Below are 24,719 nucleotides of genomic sequence, written 5' to 3' on the forward strand. Positions count from 1 at the left end.
CTATCTTCTCCGACACTGATGCCTTTCTTGGGGCCAGTGTCTTCTCTGAGACACCTGACTTTTCTGGAACCAGCTTCTTCTCTGAGCTGTATTTTCTGATACCACTGTCTTCTCAGATAGTTTTCTCCAAGGCTAGCACCTTCTTGGAGATGGAACTTTCTTCTGAGACCAGTCTCTCATCCAGTGCTGTCTTCTCTAGCATGGAGGATTTCTGTGAAACTGGGGACTTCTCTGTTTTGTTCCCTCCCTCTTGGTTCCCTGCTCACCAAGCTCTCCTCCTCCAGGGCCCAGGGACCCCGCTGCTCCTGGCTTTGTCTCTGGTGAGGTGGGGTCTCCAGTTCCTTCTTGGGGACTAGGAGATGTTGCATGGCCTGCCAGGGTCTCAGCTGTCCCTTCCCTCCTCTGCCTCCTGCCTCTCCCAGATGGGGGCCTATGCAGCCTTCACCACCTGCTACCTCTGCCTCTTCTGGCAGGTTATGATACCTTGGATGTCCTCATCCTTATCTTGGGAGGCTGGGGGCAGTGGCTTGGAAACCTCTGCTTCTTCTCTGCTTGAGAGTCTGAGTAGGGAGGTGGAGTTGGAAATATAATCACAGAATATCAGAAATGGAAGGGACCTTGGGTGTACCTACCCAATGGAGATGACTTCAGCATCACCATGGGGAATACAAGAATGTCAGGCCCTGGCCTCCTCCCCACCACCACTCAAATAAGGATTATCTTTACCTACTCTACATATTGGACTTCCAGGGGGTCATTAGAACAAAGCACTCCATGTTTTTTTTTTTTTTTTTTTTTTGAGACGGAGTCTCGCTCTGTCGCCCAGGCTGGAGTGCAGTGGCCGGATCTCAGCTCACTGCAAGCTCTGCCTCCCGGGTTTATGCCATTCTCCTGCCTCAGCCTCCCGAGTAGCTGGGACTACAGGCGCCCGCCACCTCGCCCGGCTAGTTTTTTGTATTTTTTAGTAGAGACGGGGTTTCACCATGTTAGCCAGGATGGTCTCGATCTCCTGACCTCGTGATCCGCCCGTCTCGGCCTCCCAAAGTGCTGGGATTACAGGCTTGAGCCACCGTTAATAAATGTCTAGTAAGGAACTATGCCATGTTTAGACACAGTCAACAAAAATTAAGTAACTATATTATATGTGCCAGATCCTGTGCTAGGCATTGAGGGTCAAAAGAAATAAACACAGCTCCTGCCCCTTAGATCTTAGATCAAAACTAGAAGTATTCAGGGATTTGCCAAAGGTCTCACAGCTAATTGACAGGAGAGCTTGGAGTGAAACCGAGGGCTTCTGACGCACCATTCCACTTTCCTGTCAGTCACATGGGTACAGTTCAGACCAAGTGATAGCTACAGGTATGACTGTGGCCTAGGGCACACACCTGGGGGACCCAGGGAAACAACAGCATGAAAGGATTGTCAAAAACCCACAGCACTCGGCCTCCAGCGGAAGGAGATTCTTTTCCTTCCTCAACTCCCTCTTCTCCATGTGATTTCAGGCAGGTTAACTCACTTTCGAAGCCTCAGTTTTCAAATCTGCAAACAGGGCTTGCAAGGAAGTAAAATGAGACTCATCTCATGAGAGTGCCCAGCACAGTCCTGGCATGCGAGTGGCATTCAGTTAGTTCTTGGCCCTTCTCTTCCTTTCCTCATAATCTCAACGTCTAGATGGCGAAACCAGTTCCAGTGTTCCTCCCCTCAGAAGTAAATTACGGAGGTCAGGATTAGAGGGAGGCAGTCTGGCTAAGAGGAAGAGGTGTGCCCCAGAGCTGGACAGATCTGGATATAAACTCTGGCCCTGCTGCTCTGTAGCTATACGATCTGAGCAACTCCCCTACGTATCCTTCAGCCCAGTTTCCCTTTTTGTAAAATGGGTTCACAATACCTCCCTCTCAGGGGTATTGTGAGAACTCAGTGAGCTATGGCCACAAAATGTCCCACAAAGTTTTGACTCATAGATGATCTCAATAGTGGCTATCATTGTTATGAAGAGGGTGGAACCTAGCTGGGTTGAGGGGTGTGGAGAAGGTGAGGAATTTGAAATTTATCTTTACATCCTTCAGCCTCATTCCTTGGGCTTCAGTGCTAGACCTGAACACGCTGCACAAAATCTGAGGCAGTTAATTCATCCCCACCACCCAGGATACTATAATGATGCCCTGGCCCCTACCCTGACCTGAGCACTTGATGGTCTCCATCTGGCTGAGCCTGGGAGCCTCGTTCTCTGTGGTGCAGTTCTGGCTGCAGTGGCACCATCTGAGCTTCTGCTCCTCCTTATCTTCCAGAGACCACCACCAGGCAAGGCTCACAGATGGGAGGAGAGGGTCAGCACAGCACAGAGAAACACAAGACCCTCCCCATTGCATACTCCTATGGGGCTGAAAGAAGAGACCACATACCCTTCTAGCCTTCATTGAACACAAGAGGCTGTCAAGTGTCTGAAATGTGGCTGGTCTCAACTGAAACATGCTGTGTGAAATACACACTGGATTCTGAATACCAGTTAAAACTCTCATTAAGAATTGTGTATACTAATTACATGGTGAAATGGTAATATTTTGGATACATTGGGGTAAGTGAGCTATCATATTAACATAATTTTACTTTTTACTTTTTTAATGTGACCATTCAAAATTTTAACATTTTAAACGTAGTTCACATTATGTGTCTATTAAATCTCTCTAAAGCTGAAAGGGAATTGGTTTAAACCAGGGTTTCTCCACCTCAGCATCACTGACACTTTGACAAGATAATCCCGTGTATGAGGCTGACCTGGATTATAGGATGTTGAGCAGCAAACTTAGCCAATATCTGCTGGGTGCCAGTAGTAGCATCCCCCAGCTGTGACAATGAAAATGCTTTCTGACATTGCTGAATGTCCCTGGGGGGCAAAATCACCTCAGATGAGAATCCCTGGGCTGGGCATTACTCTGGACTTCAGGGTGGGAATGTGAGGCCTCCCTGCCTGGAGATGACTAGGAATGTGGAAGGGTGGGCATGGTTCTGCCTGAAGGAAGTAGATGAACTTGCCAAGTGCCTCTCTGTTTTTGGTCCTGCGATTCTTAGATAATATTTCTCGATGGACAGTCAGGGAGAGATTTCCTCAGAGTTACTCAGTTGCCCATGGAATTTCTTAGCTTTGGGGAGGGGGAGACTTGCAAGCAAAACCAATTATACCTGAAAAACCCCGATATCATCTCCCCTTTGCTTCCCAGGGGCTCTTGGGGTCTCTGTCACCTTCCAGACGAAAAGAGCTGAGTCAGAGAGCTTGACAGATGGTGATGAAAACTCAGACAACTTTTACTTGTCTGAGGAGCAAGGGGACCCCACACACCATACTTTTGGCTCCTGTCCCAGTGACCCTTAATTCACATGGTTATCCAAGTACTCTTGTAGCCAGCCAGCCAAGCCCCACCAATTTATCCATCTACCACTCACTCACACATCTGTGTACCCAGCCACCCACCCATTTCAATCATCCTTGTCCCACCTTCCCTACCACACACTCACCCCCTGCCCCCTAGCCCATCTTCCCTTCCAATCACCACACCTCTTCTAATCCAACCAAGGAGCAAATGCATACTTGCTGAGCAACTGTGACAAGCCAGCACCATTTCAGGAACTGCGGTGGAGGCGGGAGGGGGGGTCAAAGAACATAGCAGGGTACCTGCTCTGGAGACACTAACAATCTAGTAAGAAACAGAAGAACGTCCACCAACAACTCCCCCAACCAAAGTGCATAAGTCAGTCTGCAGAATGAGAACACAAATGCCACAAGCCAAGATTATCTGAAGAAGCTCAAGGAAGAGACTGAACCTAGGCTGGACTCAGTGAGCAACCAGGCCTCGGATGTGGTCACTGGCAGTCCAGGCAAAGGAGAGGTACTGAGCACTCCAGGAGGCCAGAAGGCTTGGGGTTTGCTGGAGACAAGAGGCTGTACTTCCCTAGGAAGGCAGGAGAGGGCTTGAACAGGGGAGTAGCAGACTGTGAGAGTCAGTCAGGTGAGCCCTTCTTGGAACCTCCCTCTGTCTCCCCAGTGCTTACACCTGTGTTGGAAAAGGCCTTTGTCTTCCCTTCCAGAGTTACAGCAATGACTATAAGGCCTACCCTTGCCACTCCTGGGTGCCAAACTCTCCCTTCTCTTTGCTCTCCAGCCTCGCTTGCTGCCCACCTCTAGTTCCTACTGAGCCTCTTCCCTCCTGGATGGTATAAAATGGTGCCACAGGGAGTCTTAGAAATGGCAGTCAGGTGATCTGGTTTCTAGTCCTCTTGCCCTTGGATAAGTCATTTCCTTTTCTCTTTTTCCATTTTCCCTCCTAAAATCAGAAGGTTCAACCACAAGACAGCTCTCATTTTTTTCTAGGTCCAGCATCGCATATATTGAGCCAATATTCACTAAACGAATACTTCTGAGCATCTACTATGTGCCAGGCATGCTTCCAGGGACTAAAATCAACAAGATCCTCCCCTTCATGGAGCACAAATCCAGAGTGGAGGATAGTCAGACCATGAGTGAGGAAAACAAGCTCATGAACAAAATGTGCTAAGTGTCGCTGGGACAACAGAACGAAGTAAGCAATGTGGGAGAGGGTGGCTGGGTGATGAAACCCTCTGAGAGACCTGGTTCATGAGAGGGAGGCAGAGCTGGATCTGGCAGCCAGAGTCCCAGGAGGAGGGCACAGCCAGTGCAGAGCCTGGATGTGAGGAGGTAGGTATCCAGGGGAAGAGGGTAAGTGTGGGCCAGAGAGTGGCCTTAAGGGAAGTTGGACAGGGTGGCAGGGCTAAAGCATGTGGTCTTGAAGACCAAGGAAGGACCTTGGGTTTTAATCAAAGTGTGCTAGAGAGCCCTGTAGAGTTGTACACAGAGAAGTGACAGGGTGGGATTTCTGTAGTTTCAATCTCTCTGGCTGATTTGTGGGACAAGAATGGAAAGGGCAGGGGAAAGGGGAAACAGGAGACCTGTTACGAGGCACCTGACAGAGAGATATGGGAAAGGGATGAATTCGGGGCACTCTGAAGAAAGAGACACCAGGTTTGCTATTGGATTGGATGTTGGCTGTGGGGGTGGGTGAGGAAAGAAGAATTAAGAATGAGATTTTTGGCCTGAGCCATTCCTGGAGCTACCATCAGCAGGACGGAAAGACCGGGGGAGCAAGGAGTGTGGGGGATGTTGGGTGGTAGAGTAGAGGGACAGGTAGGAAATAAAGACCTGTGTTTCTGGCTTGCTCCAAATGAAATGTAAGTAGTGAAAAGCAAAGGAGATCAAGATGCTGCAGTCAAGAAGCTGGAAAAATACCAATCAAGGGCGTTGGCGTAGACAACGGAGCGAGGGCCTCAGTCAAATGTTGCTGTGAGGGAGAATGAGACCAGGTGGAGCAGTGAGTACGGGGGTGCCAGGCTTCCTGGAAAGGGCAGCTTCGGTGGATGTGCCAGAGCCTGACCCAGTTGGTGAATATGAATGAGAATGAAGAAAGGAATTAGTGATTAGCAGCACTCTTTTGAGAAGTATGATCGAGAAGAAAAGCAAATAGAAGGGTACAGTAAGTACCTAGAAGAGGATGTGAGACCACAGGATGCTTTTTTAAGTTGAGGTATAATTTACATAAATGTACAGATCTTAAGTTTTGCTTTTCTTAAAAAAAAAGAGCAAATGCAGGAGAGGAGAGAGGGCCTGAAAAGAAAGGGTGATTAAGATGTCCTGCAGTGAGGGAAACAACTGCAGAATAGAGCATCTTTCTTCTCTAGTACCCAGCATGGCACCTGGCACCCAACAAGTGCAGATCAAAGTGGAAGAGCAAGGCAATGTAAATTTCAGCAGTGCAGGGCTCTTCTCCCCCCTAGGAACTACTCAACCTCTGCCTTGATACTGAAGAGCACAAAGCAGGAGAAAACTCTATGTCTTTCCCAAAGGCAATCTGTCTGTCTCTCTTCCCAGGAAGGTCAGTGCCTGCCAATCATTCTACAGGAAAGGATGTACCTTTGAAGAGGAACTTTCCGGACCCTCTTAATTCTGCCATCAGTGCAGCTCTTCCAGGTTAGAACCTCAGTCCCTCTGTCAGTCTTACCTCCACTTCCTCATGCAGAATGGCCCCAGTCAAATGTTTCTTCCCATGGCCTTCATCATGGAACTTAAGTAAGGTTCCCCTGGGCCTCTACATGACTCCTGTGGGCTCTGGGTTGTCTGTAGAATGATCATTCATCATTCACTCACTGCATACAAACTGATGGTCTCTTATGGGGTAGGATTCAATGTCCCACCTCTCCTTGGTTTTCTTGTTCAAAATTAGAAATGCCAACTTCTGCTGTCTTTCATCTGATACCTCATCCCCAGCCCCCACACCCCACACCCGTGTCCCTTGCACATAGTCTGGGAACAGCTCTTGCCCTCCAAAGCTGAGGGATTCTTATACTGGGGAAAGTGACCCACATAGCTCAAAGCACCTCTTCCCTGAGCTGGCGGGGCTGGAGCCTCCAGGACCCCTGAATCATGAGCAATCCAGTTTCCACACGCTGCCCTCAGCCTTTGGGGAAGTGGTCTATTTGTTTACCCTCCAGTGAAGCCTTATACGGTGTCTGATCAGAGCCTGATCTCCTTGGAATTGACTCATTCCCCAGGCTGGATCTGGTCCTGAGAGGTCTCCAGGGGGCTGGGCTGTAGGAGGTGGGGCCCAGGCATCTTTTGAGTGTCCCTGAGCTTCACACCAAGACCCCACAGCTCACTCGAGGTGATGTGGCTACCACCCCTCCTGCTTGGGAATCATGGGGCCACCTTCAACCCCTGACACTGGCAAAACCTGAGTCTCTTGAGCATCACCACCCAAGCCTGGGAAGAAAAGCTGTCTCCAATAAGCAAAAGTTATGAGGAAATTGATAGAAATGGAAGGCAAAGGTCAGTCCCCAGGAGGGACCACAGCAGGTGCAGGTGTTGAGACTCCTATGAGAATAAATAAATAATTAGGGGCTTAGAACAGTGCCTGGAATTTGTTGATGTGGAGAATAATAATCAATAACTAAAGGAATAAAGGAGGAAGAAAGGACACTCACATGTGTGCTTACTCCAATGAGAGGTACTGCTCTAATGTCATTGACATTCCTCTTTACAACAGCCCTGGGAGGTAAGTGCGTGTTATCCCCATTTTGTATATAACTTTCCCAAGATTACACAGCTAATAAAAATAGGAAACCAGCCAGATGCAGTGGCTCACATCTGTAATCCCAGTACTTTTGGAGGCCAGGGCAGGAGACCATGCCCTGATGGTCTTGGGCAAAGTGTTGGGAGTGCCCAGGGCAGTGCATGAAGGTAGGAAGGCAGCTCAAGCTCCTAGAAAATGATTAACCACTGGCTACTCAGTCCCAGGTGCTCTCAGATCTACCCCTCACCTCCTGCAGACAGACCAGTCCAGGGAGAAAAGATCAAGATCTCCCTGAGGTCAGGGGTTTGAGACCATCCTGGCCAACATGGTGAAACTCCATCTCTACTAAAAATACAAAAATTAGCCAGGCGTGGTAGCAAGTGCCTGTAATGCCAGCTACTCTGGAGGCTGAGGCAGGAGAATTACTGGAACCCAGGAGGCAGAGGTTGCAGTGAGCCAAGATGGTGCCACTGCACTCCAGTCTGGGTGACAGAATGAGAGTCTATCTCAAAAAAAAAAAAAAAATGGAGACCAAGATTTAAACCTAGGTCAGCGTCTCAAGTGCCCATACCCTTAACCACTTTACCACTGCCAAAAAATGCTGCTGGGGAAGCTTGGCCCTAAAACAGAGTGAGGTTCTACCTCCTTGGGACCTCAACAGCTGAGCATTCAGAAGGAACAGAGGGACCTCTAAGGTGTGGGATTTCTCACCCCAGGACAGGCTGCAGCTCAGGGCACAGTCTGGGAGGGCAGAGTTTTGGGGAAACCCAGTGGCCAGTGCAACATTGACCCTCAATGCCAGAGTCAGGCCTGGGGTGAAACCTAAAGGCCCCAACAACTGGGGGTCCCAGCAACTCTCCCTAGTTGAGGGCACAGCCCCAGTTGACTGCCTACCACTGCTTCCCTCTGAACAATGCTTTCCCACAGTCCTGGCCTTCACTGGGGGACCTATTTCCCTCCTTGTGCCTGCATGTCATACTGCTATCCTCCCTATTCCAGACTTCACCAACTCCAAAATGGAGCTCCTCTTTTTCTCTTAAATTCTCTCTAAAGGACATGTGCCCTGTTACTCACTGGAGAGTTTGTTTGGATCTCTCCTTTTGGAATTTTCTTCCTAAAGTTTAACTTCCATCTATTCTGCAGCAACTGACAGCAACTGTTTAAGTGCAGTGGTTAGTAAAGGTCATACTTACAAGTAAAATCCATTTTCCCAAATTGAATTACAGGTACATGCCCCTTATACAACAGATCAAGGCTCAGATGCTCTGGTTAAAGTAGGGAGAGGATGTGAAGGCTGCCCCAGAAGCATTTTCTGGAACCCTGGGGCTCAAGGAACATAATTTTCAATTCTTAGGGGCTAGGATAGAGAAATGGGGAACAGAGGAGAAAGCCGCAGTGGGGACTGGCCACGATCTTGGACCCACCTTCATTCCCTAAGCGGGGCAGGCCTTAGGTTTTCCTTCAACATAAAGGGTCACTGTGGGTGGTCACTTCCAGCCCTGATGGTCTTGGGCAAAGTGTTGGGAGTGCCCAGGGCAGTGCATGAAGGTAGGAAGGCAGCTCAAGCTCCTAGAAAATGATTAACCACTGGCTACTCAGTCCCAGGTGCTCTCAGATCTACCCCTCACCTCCTGCAGACAGACCAGTCCAGGGAGAAAAGATCAAGATCTCCCTGAGGTCAGGGGTTTGAGACCATCCTGGCCAACATGGTGAAACTCCATCTCTACTAAAAATACAAAAATTAGCCAGGCGTGGTAGCAAGTGCCTGTAATGCCAGCTACTCTGGAGGCTGAGGCAGGAGAATTACTGGAACCCAGGAGGCAGAGGTTGCAGTGAGCCAAGATGGTGCCACTGCACTCCAGTCTGGGTGACAGAATGAGAGTCTATCTCAAAAAAAAAAAAAAAATGGAGACCAAGATTTAAACCTAGGTCAGCGTCTCAAGTGCCCATACCCTTAACCACTTTACCACTGCCAAAAAATGCTGCTGGGGAAGCTTGGCCCTAAAACAGAGTGAGGTTCTACCTCCTTGGGACCTCAACAGCTGAGCATTCAGAAGGAACAGAGGGACCTCTAAGGTGTGGGATTTCTCACCCCAGGACAGGCTGCAGCTCAGGGCACAGTCTGGGAGGGCAGAGTTTTGGGGAAACCCAGTGGCCAGTGCAACATTGACCCTCAATGCCAGAGTCAGGCCTGGGGTGAAACCTAAAGGCCCCAACAACTGGGGGTCCCAGCAACTCTCCCTAGTTGAGGGCACAGCCCCAGTTGACTGCCTACCACTGCTTCCCTCTGAACAATGCTTTCCCACAGTCCTGGCCTTCACTGGGGGACCTATTTCCCTCCTTGTGCCTGCATGTCATACTGCTATCCTCCCTATTCCAGACTTCACCAACTCCAAAATGGAGCTCCTCTTTTTCTCTTAAATTCTCTCTAAAGGACATGTGCCCTGTTACTCACTGGAGAGTTTGTTTGGATCTCTCCTTTTGGAATTTTCTTCCTAAAGTTTAACTTCCATCTATTCTGCAGCAACTGACAGCAACTGTTTAAGTGCAGTGGTTAGTAAAGGTCATACTTACAAGTAAAATCCATTTTCCCAAATTGAATTACAGGTACATGCCCCTTATACAACAGATCAAGGCTCAGATGCTCTGGTTAAAGTAGGGAGAGGATGTGAAGGCTGCCCCAGAAGCATTTTCTGGAACCCTGGGGCTCAAGGAACATAATTTTCAATTCTTAGGGGCTAGGATAGAGAAATGGGGAACAGAGGAGAAAGCCGCAGTGGGGACTGGCCACGATCTTGGACCCACCTTCATTCCCTAAGCGGGGCAGGCCTTAGGTTTTCCTTCAACATAAAGGGTCACTGTGGGTGGTCACTTCCAGCCCTGATGGTCTTGGGCAAAGTGTTGGGAGTGCCCAGGGCAGTGCATGAAGGTAGGAAGGCAGCTCAAGCTCCTAGAAAATGATTAACCACTGGCTACTCAGTCCCAGGTGCTCTCAGATCTACCCCTCACCTCCTGCAGACAGGCCAGTCCAGGGAGAAAAGATCAAGGCCTCTGACCAGGGCACCCAGCCAGCCCACTCATCACTGCCCCTATCCCAGGACTGGAACACTCAATTTTCTACTTAATGCCAAGATAAGCTGCAGATTGGCCCTCAGCTGCCCACCAGCCTCCCCACCCACACCCTGACTAGGATCATGCTTCTCACACTCTCAGCACAGTCCTCCCAATCCTGGCAGGCTCCGTTGACAGTGACCTTCCCTCCTCCCTCCCCACTGAAGCTTGTTGTTCACTTAGGGAGTGAAGCAGAAGTGGTCCTCTATTCCAGGTGCCTCATTAGGGTGACTGTTGATGGCAGCTGCACCTGCCCATGGGGCTATATGAGAGCTAAGACTGGACAGAGGGGACAGGTCAGGGGCCCCTGTGGCTGAATTGGTTCCCTAGGGGTTTCCCTGGCACATACCCTGGACATCCTGTGGGAACTTGGCTCCACCCATAAACCCACATGAGTCCATGTTCATCAGAGCAATGGACAAGCTAAGGCCGGACTTGCTCCCATTTCCAGTGCTCTAGCTGCCTCCCTATACCACACACCCCTGTACATATGCAGGTGTGTTTACAGACATAAAATGATATCTATCCCACCAGACTGTGAACTTCTGAGAAAGTAGTGTCTGATTTCCTTCTCACCAGAGACTGTTTCTGAGAAAGAAGGGTCCTTGGCCTACTGCAGGCCCAGAAACCTCCTTCCCACTGGACTGCACGAGGGTCCATTCTCCATTTCTGATCAAGGGCTTAGATTCCCAATGTATAAGCTTATTCTCATTCAAATTAGTCCATCTTGCAGATAGAATTAGAAGCCAGGGGATGACCTTGGGAAATACAGTCTATTGAGTCTAATTGTTCTTGCACGTCTACTCCATGTAATAATGAAGAATTTGCTCCTTTAGGCTCCAGTACTGACAAGGAGCTATTATCCATGGGAGTGAGATTAGTCTGATAGAACACAAAAGCCACACACATAAAGGGCTGCTTTCAGCCCCAAGAGGAGGCACCCAGGCCAGTACTGAAGCGAGAGAGGGAGGGGCAGGGAGGCGCCTGACCAGCTTCTGTTCATGGGGGAATTTTGACTGGAGTTGAACAATACATCTCTACCAGGTCACACCACAAAACAGGGCCTGTGTCAAGACAATGCACCTATCTGTGCTTCAATTTTCTTATATATAATTGGGTGGTGATGATAACTATCGTGCTCATCTAATGGAATTATAGTCAGTAACAAACACGTAATATAATGTACATGAAACCTCATTCATTCATTGATTTTTTTTTTTTTTTTCTCTAAAACATGGTCTTGCTCTGTGGCCCAGGCTGGAGTTCAGAGGTGTGGTCACCACTCACTGCAGCCTCAATTTCCTGAGCTCAATCAATTCTCCCACGTCAGCCTCCCAAGTAGTTGAGACCACAGGTGTGTGCTACCATGCCTGGCTAACTTTTACTTTTTTTTTTGTAGAGATGGCGTTTTGCCGTATTGCCCAGGCTGGTCTCAAACTCCTGGGCTCAAGAAATCTGCTTGCCCCGGCCTCCCAAATTCTGGGATTACAGGCCTGAGCCATTGCACTTAACCTATTCAATGATTTTCTTTTTTAAAAATTTTCATTTGTTTTTATTATATTTTACCATTCATTAATTTTTAATAAACATTCACAATATCTGATACTCACTAGGCATCAGACATGTGACAAACATCATGCTAGGTGAGGCAGCTGATGTAATGAACAAGATCCAGTCTGAATGTCCAAGCAACAAAGCAAAATTAGCACTAACCATAAAAAACAGCAATGATGGTGGCGAGGATGGTGGCGAGAATGGTGGTGGTGATGATAGTAATGATACATGTTCACCCCAGAAGGCTCTGATGCCTGGTGACTGATTTTTGTGTGTGGTGATTGTTCCTCCTCCTGTTCATCTTGGTTATGAGCTAAGAGAGATTAAAATGTTTTTGTACAAAGGAGAAAGGATGTATATTCAATGAAATACATTTCTCTGCCCATTTAAATGTAGAATTTTCAAGAGAGGCAGGGATATTCAGTGTTCACCACCTGGGTGAATGGATTGGTTTTCAGCATCTGATCTGGGAGGCTCCGACCACTGTCACATCTTTGATCTCAGGCCTGTGGGGGTAAGTGTGTGCAGGAGGGTTAGGATGTGGCATGTGGCCTGGGAGCTTGCTTTCCTCCCTGGGCCTCAGTATGCCCACTTGTGAAGTTAAAATGTCTACTTTCCCATTGCTTAAGTTTTCTCAAGCTAACTTATCACACATCAATCTACTGAGATTCACAATGATGATAATGGTTTACCAGAGAACAAAGAGAAATGTGTTTTATATATATATATATATACACACACACATACATACATATATAATATATATCTTAGATATAGATTATATATGTTATATATCTGTATACATATATGGGTTTTGTTTTTGTTTTTTTGCATTTTTTTTTCTGTAGCAGCGGTCTTACTATGCTGACTGGGCTGGTCTCACACTTCTGACCTCAAGCAATCCTCCTGCCCTGATTCCCCCATATGCTGGGGTTACAGGCATGAACCACTGCACCTGGCTATGTTGCATGCTTTTGAATACTTTTTGATTGAAATAAGACATTAGAGATACCCATGAGCTAGTATTACAGAGCAGATTTCTCATGGATAAAGACAACAAACATCCCCTACTACTGAGTGTTCTGCTGTGGCTTTTAATAGTATTTACAGAATAACTAAGTGAAACATGAAAAGAAAAAAAAAAAAAACAGAAAAAGAAGTGGTGCTTGTATAAAGTTCTTGTATATAAAGAGAATAAGGACAAAAAACTATCAAAAATATGGAATATATAGCAGACCTGTTTTCTGAAGATAGTTCCTGTATTTCTAAAGTGCTGGGAGGATGGAGTGCAGAAGAGAGGTGGTGGGAGAATGAGATTTGCTACAGTACACATCCATATTTGGGGCATCATGGCGAGTTCCTATTCCCTATGCCACAGTGGTGCAGTTGACAAATTCTTCAATAGAATACACTCTCAAACATCAACTTTATAAATTATCTGAAAATATAAAATTATAAAAGAAAAAAATCCCAAAGCATTTATTTCAAAGACAAGCTAAATAAAATTTGCTACTGACTTACTTCAAATCTTGCATAGCAATGAGTAACTTTCTTTCCTTAGATATTCATCCTCTTTAAGCCAGGATTTAGATTACCGTAACTATATCTTATGATTAACTGAATAGCTTCATTAGCAATTTCTTATCAGGTAATTTCATGGCTATTTTCCAAATGAAATCTATTCCTATCAACTTCAGCTTTTCTACATTCTATTCAAAAGATAAAACAAATTATATAGCACACCAGGATCACAAAATTATAGACCATTATTTTCTGTTACATCTTGAGTCCACAACACTTCACTTCAACATCAATCAAGGCTTCAGGACCTCAGCTATATATGAAAACACTATAATACTGATATGGACCTTGAAAACAAAAACCCACCAACCACAGAAGCACCGGCAACCTCTGTGGGAGCTAGAGTAAGTGTGGAGAGTTTTCTTCATATGTCCCTAAACCCAAAGTGGACATATACATCAACAGGCTATTGAAGCAAAAACACAGAAGGAATAAGATGGGCCCCCATCTTCATAACTTTTCTTCAAATGGAAATGGAGTCAGGCTAGAAGCAGCTACTAATTCTTGGGGTTCAAGCTAGTTTCTCCAGAGCTCTGTTAGAAATACCAGGATGGGCCAGGTGTGGTGGGGCTCATGCCTGTGATCCCAGTACTTTGGGAGGCTAAGGCCAGGAGTTCAAGACAAACCTAAGCAACAGAGCGACACCCATCTCTACAAAATTAAATAAAAACAAATAACAGGATATAGGCTTTACAAGAGCTTGCAAAAATTTTTACCACCCAAAGAAGCCAGATACTGAAAAAAGGGAACTTGAAAGCCAGCTCTCACTTCGGTCCAAGGTGTCCAGAAACTGGGGGCCCCTGGGGAAAGGACCGCAGACACCTGTGGGTGGCCCTGAACTTGGATGGCGGTCCGACGGCTCCGGGAACCACGCAGACTGCTGTGCCCACTGGGGCTGGGCTCACCAGGAAGTAAGATCAGCAGAAACGGGGGCGCTCACAACTGGTGCCAGGTTCGGGTTCCTTAGGCCTCTACCCGCAGGGCCCCGTCCCTCCCGTGCCTGGTGGGTGCTTCCTCAACTGCTCTCTCCCCACGACGGGGCTGCTCTTTTGCCCAGGGACTCTGGGGCGGTCCCGGCCCCCGAGAGCGCGAGGTCGCAGGTCCCAATACTCATGCCGGAGGCCCTGGCGTGCTTGGGCTGCCCACGTGGACCTGGGGTCCCCACGCCTGGCTCTGTCACCGGCAGAGGGAGGGCGCCCTCCGGAGTGGGCGCCCTCTGCTGCGCTGCTGCCAACCCTGCCGCTGGAGGTCAGCTCCTCTCCCCAGCCATCCAGGCCTCAGCTCTGCCCTGCCCCGTGGCCACTCCGCTGGCCACTACCCTGCCCCGTGGCCACACCGCTGCTGCCCCAGCTCTGTCCTACCCCTGGTCGCGTCGCCAAGGCAGCCGCCACAGCGCAGTCCTACCTTCTGGGCACCAAAGGAGGGACCTCTCCTTTCCCCAGCCATTCTGCCCCACTGTCTTGTTCTACCCAGTAGCCGCCTACTTCTGACCATCCCGCCTCCTGGTCTCCCTGCTTCCACTACCACCCGCCCGCTGCCTGCTGCGCCAGTCCCCTCCGCCGTGGCAGCCACTGCCACCGTCCAGATAGTGCAACACCCCACAGCGGTCTCCTTAGCGCCTGCAAGTTCCAGCCTCCGAGGAGGACGCTGGCGGATGGCGTCAGCGGCAGCTCCTCCTGCTCTGACAGAACACAGTACAGCCCTGTGCGAAATCCACAGGCGAATCAAACGCTGGACCAGGCTCTCAGCAGGCTTTTATACCAGCTTTATGCAAATAAAGGCTCCTGGAACACGTGTTCTAATGGAATGAGAGCAAGTCTATAGGACAACTCTGATTGGATAATTGGTCCAATCAGATTAGGCCAAAAGGTTCCTCCTCATCCAGTCAGATCATGTGTCCTAGGAGGCTGCACTTGCAGAAGGTGGGTAAAAAGGCTGTTGAGGTGGGGCGGTCTTCTCATTTGACACTCTTCTGGGTCTGTGTGCTCTGCTGTCCTATTCTGGCAAAAGGAGGAGGAGCTGGCCTATCTGCTGGGTGGCTTTATTGGAGGCTGGAGTCTGCAGATGGCTGCAGTGAGATGGCAGCCGCTAGGAGGGGGACCTAGGGCAACAGGAGGTTGGTTGGTGGGCAGATGGCACCGGAGGTAGTCTCGCACTGCTGGAGGTGGCCTAGCTTCAGCATCAGCGGAATTGATGCAACCACGCTACCAGGGGATGAGGGATGTGACTTTGGAGTTGGTGGCCGGGGGGATAGAACACTGCTGGAGCTGGGGGAGGAGGGTGGTACAGTGTTGCAGCAGGTGGTGGGGCCAGGGAAAATAGGGTTCATATTTCCAGCCAGGCTGGGGGACAGCATGCCCATGCAGATAGCCTGGGAATGTCAGGATTCCTGCCATGGATTCCCAGGTTTGCATCCTTGCACTTTGTGTGGCCAGGATTGCCTAGGAGCCACTGGGCAGGGAGAAGCCCCATTATGGGAGAGAAGCAGGGAAGGAAGAACCCAGGGGGCCCCGGAGGGTCGGGTCTTGTAGATAGCTGATTCAAGAACCGGGAACTCGCACCTGGATGAAAAGGGGTCACCAGGTGTGCATGGCACTGAGGGACTGGTTCCCAGTTTCTGCTGCTCCTAATTCCACCACATCGTAGCTCCAGTGGTTGTGATAGTGTGCATGGTGCCTCGAGCCTCAAGACCTCCACCCAAGTGCTGAAACACCGCCAGGAGCCAGGGACTGTGTTGTCCACAGCCCTCACCCCCAGAGCCCCAGTTTCTGCAAAGACAGGCTGTACTTTGGAGGGTGGGTGGGCATGAGTGCATCAGCTGAAACCTGGACCCTTATCCTGAGTGGCCAGCATAACAAGGTGACACAACTTAGTGTCACCACTCTCCTCACCCTACTCGAGTCAGATGGTCTAAGGGTGGAGTGTGTTCAACCACAGGAAGGGGCAGATGTGAGATAGTGATGGGGTAACACCCAAGTTGGCAGTCAAGGTCTGGTGGGATGTGGAGGGTCTTCTAGGAGAAGTGGAGGGGCCATGGGGCTATGGAGTCAGGAGAGGGGTGAGTATGCCAGGCCCACTCTACACAAGTACCATAGTCCTCCAGCCAAGCTGGCCCCAGCAAGCCGGGTGCCATCCTACCCCTATATCTGCTGTTAGGCACCAAGTGGCCTGGCACAGAGCAGGAGCCTGCCTCCTGGGGAAATCCAGCTCCCATACCTAGCCTGGCAGCTGCACACACAGAGGCCATTGCCCAGTGAGCAAGTGGGCTTGGGGGAGGGTGGTCAGCCCAGCCAGCAAGATAATGAGCTGGGAGTAGAGACACCTCTGGTTGGGCTTTAAGGTGGAGTCTTTCCAGACCTCCAGCACTCCAGGTTGCCAGCTGCCTGCTGAGGTTCTGAGTTTACTCCTTAGCCCTCAGTTTCCTCACCTGACCAGGAGGACCTATATGGCAGTGTTTAGATTATTAGACTTGTTACTTTGGGAAACCCTCAGCCTACTGATGGTCTGAATATTCACAAGTCTGAATTTGTTGCCTGTTGTCTGGGATTGACCCAAGGTCTTCTCATATGAGATGGGGATCCCAGGACCCCTGCATTTAGGATCCAACCACCAGCCTCCCTTGTGGGCCCACCTGGGCCTCTTCATTCCAGTTGTGTACAAGAACCAAATTCCAGACCTGGTGTCCTATCCGTAGCTCTGTTTTTCTTAGTGTATGTTTGCTATAATGGCAAACATACCTGCACCTCGTGGAGGTGCAGTCATGCCTGTTCTTTTACAGGTTGTCTGCAGAAAGCTGCTGTCCTGCTACAGTGGCAGAGTTGAGTCTTTGGGATGGAGATCAGTGGGAAAACCTGAAAATACTGACCTCAGGCCCTTTAGGGACCATTTTTAGTTCTTGATTTGAGAGTTATATGGTGGGACTGGAGGCTTTGCACCGAATCTTTTATCACCCCCACTGCTGTAGTCTCTGCTGGTGTGTCTGTCAAGTTAGGGTGCCATGGTGCCTCCCTTGAGGGTATTGAGCTCCAGTGTGCTAGTTTTGGGGGTGCCTGCTTCATGGTTGCTCATCTCACCTGCAGAGGTCCTGGGCCTAATCCGGGCCAGCAGGATGAGTTGGTCATTGGAGGCTGGAGCCTGCAGGTGGCAGAGGCACTATGGAAGCTGTGTTGCAGTTTGTGGCTCTGGGGGTGGTGACTCCGGCTCCCTGGACACCCAGGATGTATCTTTTTGAATTTGAAAACCTTCCTTAAACCTCCAGCCTCAGAACCCAGCCTGATAATCCCCAACAATCACATGTAAGTGTGCATTCAAAACATGTAGTGTATTTGCAGAGTTATGGAACTATAGGCACAGTATAATTGAAGTGCATTTCCATTCATCCCAAAAAAGGTGATGCTGTTTGTGACCAGTCCCTATTCCCTTCTAGCACTAGACCACTGTATGTCTCCCCTCTGTCTCCAGAGGTTTGCCTTTTCTGGACATGCCTTGCCAGTGGAATCACAGAATGTGGTCATTTGTTGCTGGTTTCTTTCTGGCAGCTTAATGTGTTTGAGTTCCATTCCTTTTGTAATGGAATTTTGTAAAGTATTATTTTTGTAATACTTTACAAAATAACGTTACAGAATTATTACTCTACAAAAGTAATAATTTTGTAAAGTATTATTACTTTATTTTGATTGACAAAAAGTATAATAAAGATATACCACCCATGTTTTTCCTTTCATTCCTTGAAATGTATTCAGGTAGTTTTCATCATGAATGTGCTGCAGTGAATCTTGGTGTACACGTAGGCTATCATAGCTTATAGGTGCATAACTGGGGGTAGAATTGCTGTGTCAAAACAGTAGTTCCTTCTTAAACATTTTGAAAAACTGCCTCATTGTGTCTTAACTGGCTGCACTATTTTACACTCCCACCAGCAGTGTGAGATTTTCCTATTTTTCTCACTCATGACAACACTGTTGTTGTTGTTGGATTACAAGGTGTAAAGTGGTATCTCTCTGAGGTTTCGATTATAATTTCCCTAATGGACTAATATTAAATACATTTATACATACTTATTTATAATTTGTATGTATTTTGGCAATGGTAAAAATTTATATTAAAATCTCATTTTTAAAATTTTATTTTTGTCTCTTTTTATAGTTCGTATTTTTCAGTTTAAAGTTAGTTTTAAAAAATCAGTTTAAAAAAGTCTTAAAAAATATTTTAGATTAAAGTTACAGTTTTTAAAAAAAGTTACAGTTTTAAATAAATGTCCTTCCCCATGTGTTTTTTGGGGGGTTGTATTTTGAATAGTATTGTTTCTTTAATTATATTTTGAGAATGTTGGTAGTGCACAGAAATGCAATTGATACTTCTATCTTGATCTCAATTGTCTGCAATATTGCTAAACTTATTACTTTGAGTGAGTTTTTAGTAAATTCCTCAGGGTTATTATTATTATTGTTATTGAGACAGTATCTCAGTCTGTTGCCAAGGCTGGAGTGCAGTAGCACAAATACAGTTCACTCCTTCCACCTCAGCCTCCAGAGTTGCTGGTTCTACAGGCATATTGCCACCCTGCCCGACTAATTTTTGTTTATTTTTTGTAGAAATGAGATCTCACTATGTTGCCCAGGCTGATCTCAAACTGTTAGACTCAAGTGATTCCCCCACTTTAACCTCCCAAAGTTCAGGGGTTACAGGCATGAACCACTGTGCCTGGCTAGGACTTCTTATATATGAGATCATGTTTTGGATATGAAAAGGCAATTTTACACTTTCCTTTGGAATCTGCAGTCCTTTTCTTCATTTGTTCTTGCATGATTTTTTAAATTATACTTTAAGTTCTAGGATACATGTGCAGAATGTACAGGTTTGTTACATAGGTATACATGTGCCATGGGGTTTGCTGCACCCATCAATTCGTCATCTACGTTAGGTATTTCTCCTAATGCTATCTCTCCCCTATCCCCCCAACCCCCCAACAGGCCCTGGTGTGTGATGTTCCCCTCCTTGTGATTTTTTTTAACAATGTCGTCAAGGACAATGTTGAATAGAAGTGGCAAAAGCGAATATTTGTGCATCTTGTTCCCAGTCTTATGTGGAAAACATTCTTTCCACTAAGTGTGATGTTTTCTGTAGGTTTTCTTTTTTTTTTTTTTTTTTTGAGGCGGAGTCTCGCTCTGTTGCCCGGACTGGAGTGCAGTGGCCGGATCTCAGCTCACTGCAAGCTCCGCCTCCCGGGTTCCCGCCATTCTCCTGCCTCAGCCTCCCGAGTAGCTGGGACTACAGGCGCCCGCCGCCTCGCCCGCTAGTTTTTGTATTTTTAGTAGAGACGGGGTTTCACCGTGTTCGCCAGGATGGTCTCGATCTCCTGACCTCGTGATCCGCCCGTCTCGGCCTCCCAAAGTGCTGGGATTACAGGCTTGAGCCACCGCGCCCGGCCTTTCTGTAGGTTTTCTATAGATTACCTTTATCAGGTTGTGGAAATTCTCTTCAATTATTGGTTTGGTTAAAATTTTGGTTATATGCTAGGTATAGTGAGTTTTTTTTCTGTGTCAATCCGATAACCACATCTTGGTCTTCCTTCACTTTTACAATATGGTATATTACATTAATTGTTTTAGCCACTTTATTGACATATAATCGGTGTACAGAAAACTGGATGTTTATTATATTCAATATGATAGGTGTGGACAAACACTTGTGATATAGAACTACAATCAAGATAATAAATATATCTATGTTAATCGTAATGACCACAGGGCCCACACATTCAGGGACTTGAAGAATCATTTAGAAGAATAGATATGAATTGATACATCAAGTTGTTTTAGTTGCCACTTAAACTGCATATCTGTGCACACTTCCTCTTGGTATAAGCGTCCTTAATTATTTTTAAAAATTGAGTTCGTTTTGTTAGTATTGAGAACTTATTTTGCCAAATTCAACAGGGGTAGTGTTCTGCAGTTTTTTCTTTTCTTCTGTGGTTTTTGTGTTATAGTAATTTTGGCCTAGCATAATTAATTGGGAAGTTTTTCCTTCTCCTTTTTTTGTATTTGTAAAGGATTGGTTATAATTATTAATCAAAAAATGGCAAAATACACATCACTGATGCCATCGAGATTGGGAATATTCTTGGCATGAAGATTTTTATTATTTTTATTTTAGATTCAGGGAAAACATGCTTGTTTGTTACAAGGGTATATAGCATGATGCTGAGTTTTGGGCTTCGACTGAACGCCTCACATATGCAGTGAATACTATACCCAATAGATACTTTTTCAACCCTTGTCTCCTTCCTCTCCCCACCTTTTGGAGTCTCCATTGTCGTTTGATTCCCATCATTAATTCCATGAGGACCCAATGTTTAGCTCCCATGTATAAGTGAGCACATGTGGTATTTGTTTTTCTTTTTCTCTGTTAATTTGCTTTGGGGAAAAGGCCTCCGACTGCATCCATGTTGTGGCAAATTGCATGCATCCAGCTCTGCTATACATAATTAACACCAGAAGCCTCAATATTTTTTCTTTTGCAAAGATAGGGGATTGGATTAAATGTATCCAACGGATGTTTTTAAGCAGTTTAAATACAGAGCCAGTTAGATCACTTGCTCATTTTGCTAAAATATATTTGGGGAGAGAGAAGGAGCATTTGAGGATTTTAGGCTATGGATGGCCCCACTTTCTCATTTAAATTGTCATGGGACCATCAGCTAAAATTAAAACATTTTACCCAAGAAAATGCTTACTTTCCTCACAAGAGGATATTTGCATCTGCTACAGAATTTTCTTTTATCCTTGATTATCATTTCCGGTTTTCTGGGTCCTTTAAGGCTGTTTTAAGCTTTGTGTGGACTGGTAGACAAGATGTAATTTAACTCTTAGAGAATCAACCTATAGCAAATTTCAGAGGACAGTTCATGTGATCCCTTGATTCCATTCCTATCCGGTGACTTCCCCTGTGTGGGAAAGATTTCCAAAGATTCATCAAGCAATAATATATAACTTTCTTTTGAATTATTTTTCCTGGGTTTTTTGAGCTTGAATCTTCAAGAAGAAATCATTTATATAATGTATATTATTTAGATACTTTGTAGCTGCAATTTGGCATGCAAAACTATTTTTAACAGGTATAATTTTCTAAATATATCAAATAGAAAATATTCATTTGTAGACACAGCATTTGTGCATATTAAAAGCTGTTTATTGATGAAAATAAAATGTATGATTCTATTTATATGGGGTACCTAGAATGGGCAAATTTATAGAGGTAAAAACAGAATAGACTTTACTGGAGGTAGAAACGAGAGTTGTTTGGTGAGTACAGAATTTCTGTTGGGAAAGATGAAAAAGTTTGGGGCATAGGTAGTGGTGGTAGGTACATAGCATTGTAATTGCATTTAATGTCACTGGATTGTACACTTACAAATGGTTAAGATGATAAATATGGCATGTATATATACAATAAAAGCCTGTAACTTCTAAGAAGATATATATATACACACACACATATATCATATGTACATACATGTATACATATACATGTGTACATGCATCCATAGGCTTCAGATTAAATTTGCCTCTTCTCCTTAATTTATTATAGAAGGCCAAGTTAGGTAGGGAAGGAAAAGTAGATTAAGTTGGTCCTGGGAACTTTTTGTTTTTGAATTTTATTTGGCTTACCACTGAGAGTAGAAACTTAATTTGAATATGGGTGCCACTCTTCTTTATAATTCAGAAAATCTTTCACTATTTTGTTTATTTGCTGTAAGGGCAAGGACTCTATTATTTTTTTCACTATGGTACAAGAATATTTTTAGGACTGAATAGTTATAAGATGCAGAGGAAGGTAACCTTGAAGCTCAATTCTCAAATTAAAGTGTTTTGTATAAATTTTCTTACCATTTTTGTAGTGTTGACCTTAGGGAATTTTCTAAGCTCACCCATTTGGCTTCAATGAACTATAATATAATGTGCAATTTCTTTTCTTGTAGGCCAAGAAGTATCCATGTGAACAGTTGGGATTTGCTTCCATAAAATTCCTCTCAAGTCAAACAGGTCAGAGAAGAAACTAAAAATAAATTTGTGGAAGTCAGCATTCATTTATGACTAACAAAGATGAGGAAAATTCCATGAGAAATAGCAAGCACAGAGCTGCTTCCTCAATAAAAATCTACCAATCTACTTCAAATTTAAACCCAGTTGTTAATTAAAAGAGACACATAAAATACATTGGCATTAAAATAACCTCAGGAAAAGGAAACCTGTTATCATCTCTCTTTTTGAACATCATTCTTGAAGTGCTAGCCCATGCAGACAGGGAGAACTGAACAAGCATGTATATAGGAAAGAATATGGAAAACTTGTTATTTTTGGATGATATAATTGTCCACCACGGAAACCCAGAATAGTCAACAGTAACTTAGAACTAGTAAGAGGTTGATTACAATTGGATATTCATTTAGAAAAGTCAGGAAGTTGGGCATGTTTTCTACCTGCAGGTCTGGGAATACATCAACGAGGGAGGTGGAACACAGGTTCCAGTTGGGTCTTATGAAAGTGAGGAGGAAGCACGTGGGCAAGGCAGGACTCCAGAGGCACTAGAGGGCTGATGGCTTCTCTTTGTTCTCCCCACCACTTTCGCTGGGGCCCAGGAGCTGAGTTCCAAGACTTGGGGAATAGTGGGCTTCTGGAGTGAAGTGGCTGATGCACCAAAACATCTTTTAAAGAACAGATAAAGAACAGAAGAGTACCTGGGAGAGGTGGTTGAAACCAGGACATGGTGGGACCATTGGAAAGGACTCTGAACCACAACAGCAGAGGGAGATCTAGACTTGCAGGGACCCAGGCTCCACACTAGGGACCTCGACCTTGTCCTGCAGGGACTGGAGACCCATGAATGTATGTTAGGTGAGTTTGGTTTGCACACAGCCTTGGTGTATGTTGATAGTGTTGTAACTGATGACTAACCCAGCCTCACATTTGCAGCCCACAGTCTCTTGCATAAAGAAGATCATCATTCTTCTGTCCTATGCCATGTGATTGTTACTGAGGAGGATGGAGATGACATCATCTACCATGACTTCTCCTCAGGTGAGAGCTGTGGTGAGATGCACCCTGCCGGACCCTCCTCAGGAGACAAGGGTATTGGAAGTTATTCGTGAATGATGTAATGGTGCCACCTCTGCCACAGACTTGGCTGTCTGCCCCTGCCCTCATACCATGACCAGGCTGTGACTACAGGTGTTAGACCTGTAGAGAACTGGGACTGCTCTCCCGACTCTCCTAACACTGACAGCAGAGGGAGGACCCAGGCTGTCTTGCTTTTCCCAGCAGAGGCTATTGGGCTAGGCAAGTCTCTGAAGAGAGAGCAGGGCCAGCTTCTCTCATCCCCTAGCCCCCAAGGGCTTTCCAACTGCTGTGGAAGCTGTGTATGAAGTACTCTCCCCACTTTCTGGGGCTCTGGCAGTCCCACAGCACACTATTAAACATGGCCTTGCTCAGAGGTGACGTTTGGTCAGAAAGTTGTGGGAATACTACTTAGGTTAATTAGAGAGAACTTGCCTGTGAAAGTAGCAGGAATGTAAATCACTCTCCTGGTGAATTAGCTCTAGGTCCATGTGCTCCCATCTAACAGAAGTGTTTATTTCAGGACCACAGTGGTAGGAAGTGTGAGTGCTGCTATACCCTGAGTCCTTACTACTATGGAGATAATGCCAGGCCTCTTTAACTAGAGTGAGTTTTGCTAATTTGAAAAATGACACTAAACAGAATTTTACCATTATGAGTGATGGTCAATGTTTCACCAACTCTTTATTGACAGATGAAGCTGCTTTGGTGGAAGGTGCTAAAAAGCTGGGCTTTGTGCAGTGAGAACACCATACTCAGCCATCATGGAAGCAGTAAGTGGCAAACTTGTGCACATTTTAGAACAGCTACTTTCTTGATGATTGTGTATTGGACATACCATGTGTATTGTATTGCAAGAATGATAGCTAAATGTTTATTTTTCTATCTGTGAAAAAACAGAACTGTTGAAAAGTTGTTAATGTAATTATATTATTAGTGTCATTTGCATTACAATACTTGTTCGTTCTTTAAGATGCTTCCCCACACATCTTTTTATATTGGTGTGAAAATATTAGTAGCAAAGAACTTCAAAAGTCTAGTTTTCATTCTACAATAGTTGGAAAATTAATTTTGTGCTGCACATAAGGGCATATTCTATGTCTCTTATAGCCTCAGCACCTAAGATTTCTTACGCAGTGAAGCCTCACAGTCCTTGGCTTCTGGTTGGCTGGCTGAGAGAGAAGAGGTCAAAGCTTAATATCTCTAATCTATATAGGAGGGT

At 46.1% G+C, this 24,719-nt stretch overlaps 1 long non-coding RNA gene across 1 annotated transcript in view; it reads left to right on the forward strand.

Annotated features, from left to right (window-relative positions):
- Positions 1-4,373: 4,373 nt before the first annotated feature.
- Positions 4,374-24,719, forward strand: part of LOC117092250 — a 63,473-nt gene continuing 43,127 nt past the window's right edge. Inside the window, exons 1-3 of the long non-coding RNA XR_004440695.1 lie at positions 4,374-4,711; positions 5,939-6,037; positions 24,192-24,270. This is a non-coding gene — a long non-coding RNA (uncharacterized LOC117092250). The remainder of the gene's footprint in view (positions 4,712-5,938; positions 6,038-24,191; positions 24,271-24,719) is intronic.

This window comes from Trachypithecus francoisi, unplaced genomic scaffold, assembly GCF_009764315.1.
Source record: "Trachypithecus francoisi isolate TF-2019V2 unplaced genomic scaffold, Tfra_2.0 Lachesis_group12, whole genome shotgun sequence".
In the NCBI taxonomy this organism is placed as follows: Eukaryota; Metazoa; Chordata; class Mammalia; order Primates; family Cercopithecidae; genus Trachypithecus; species Trachypithecus francoisi.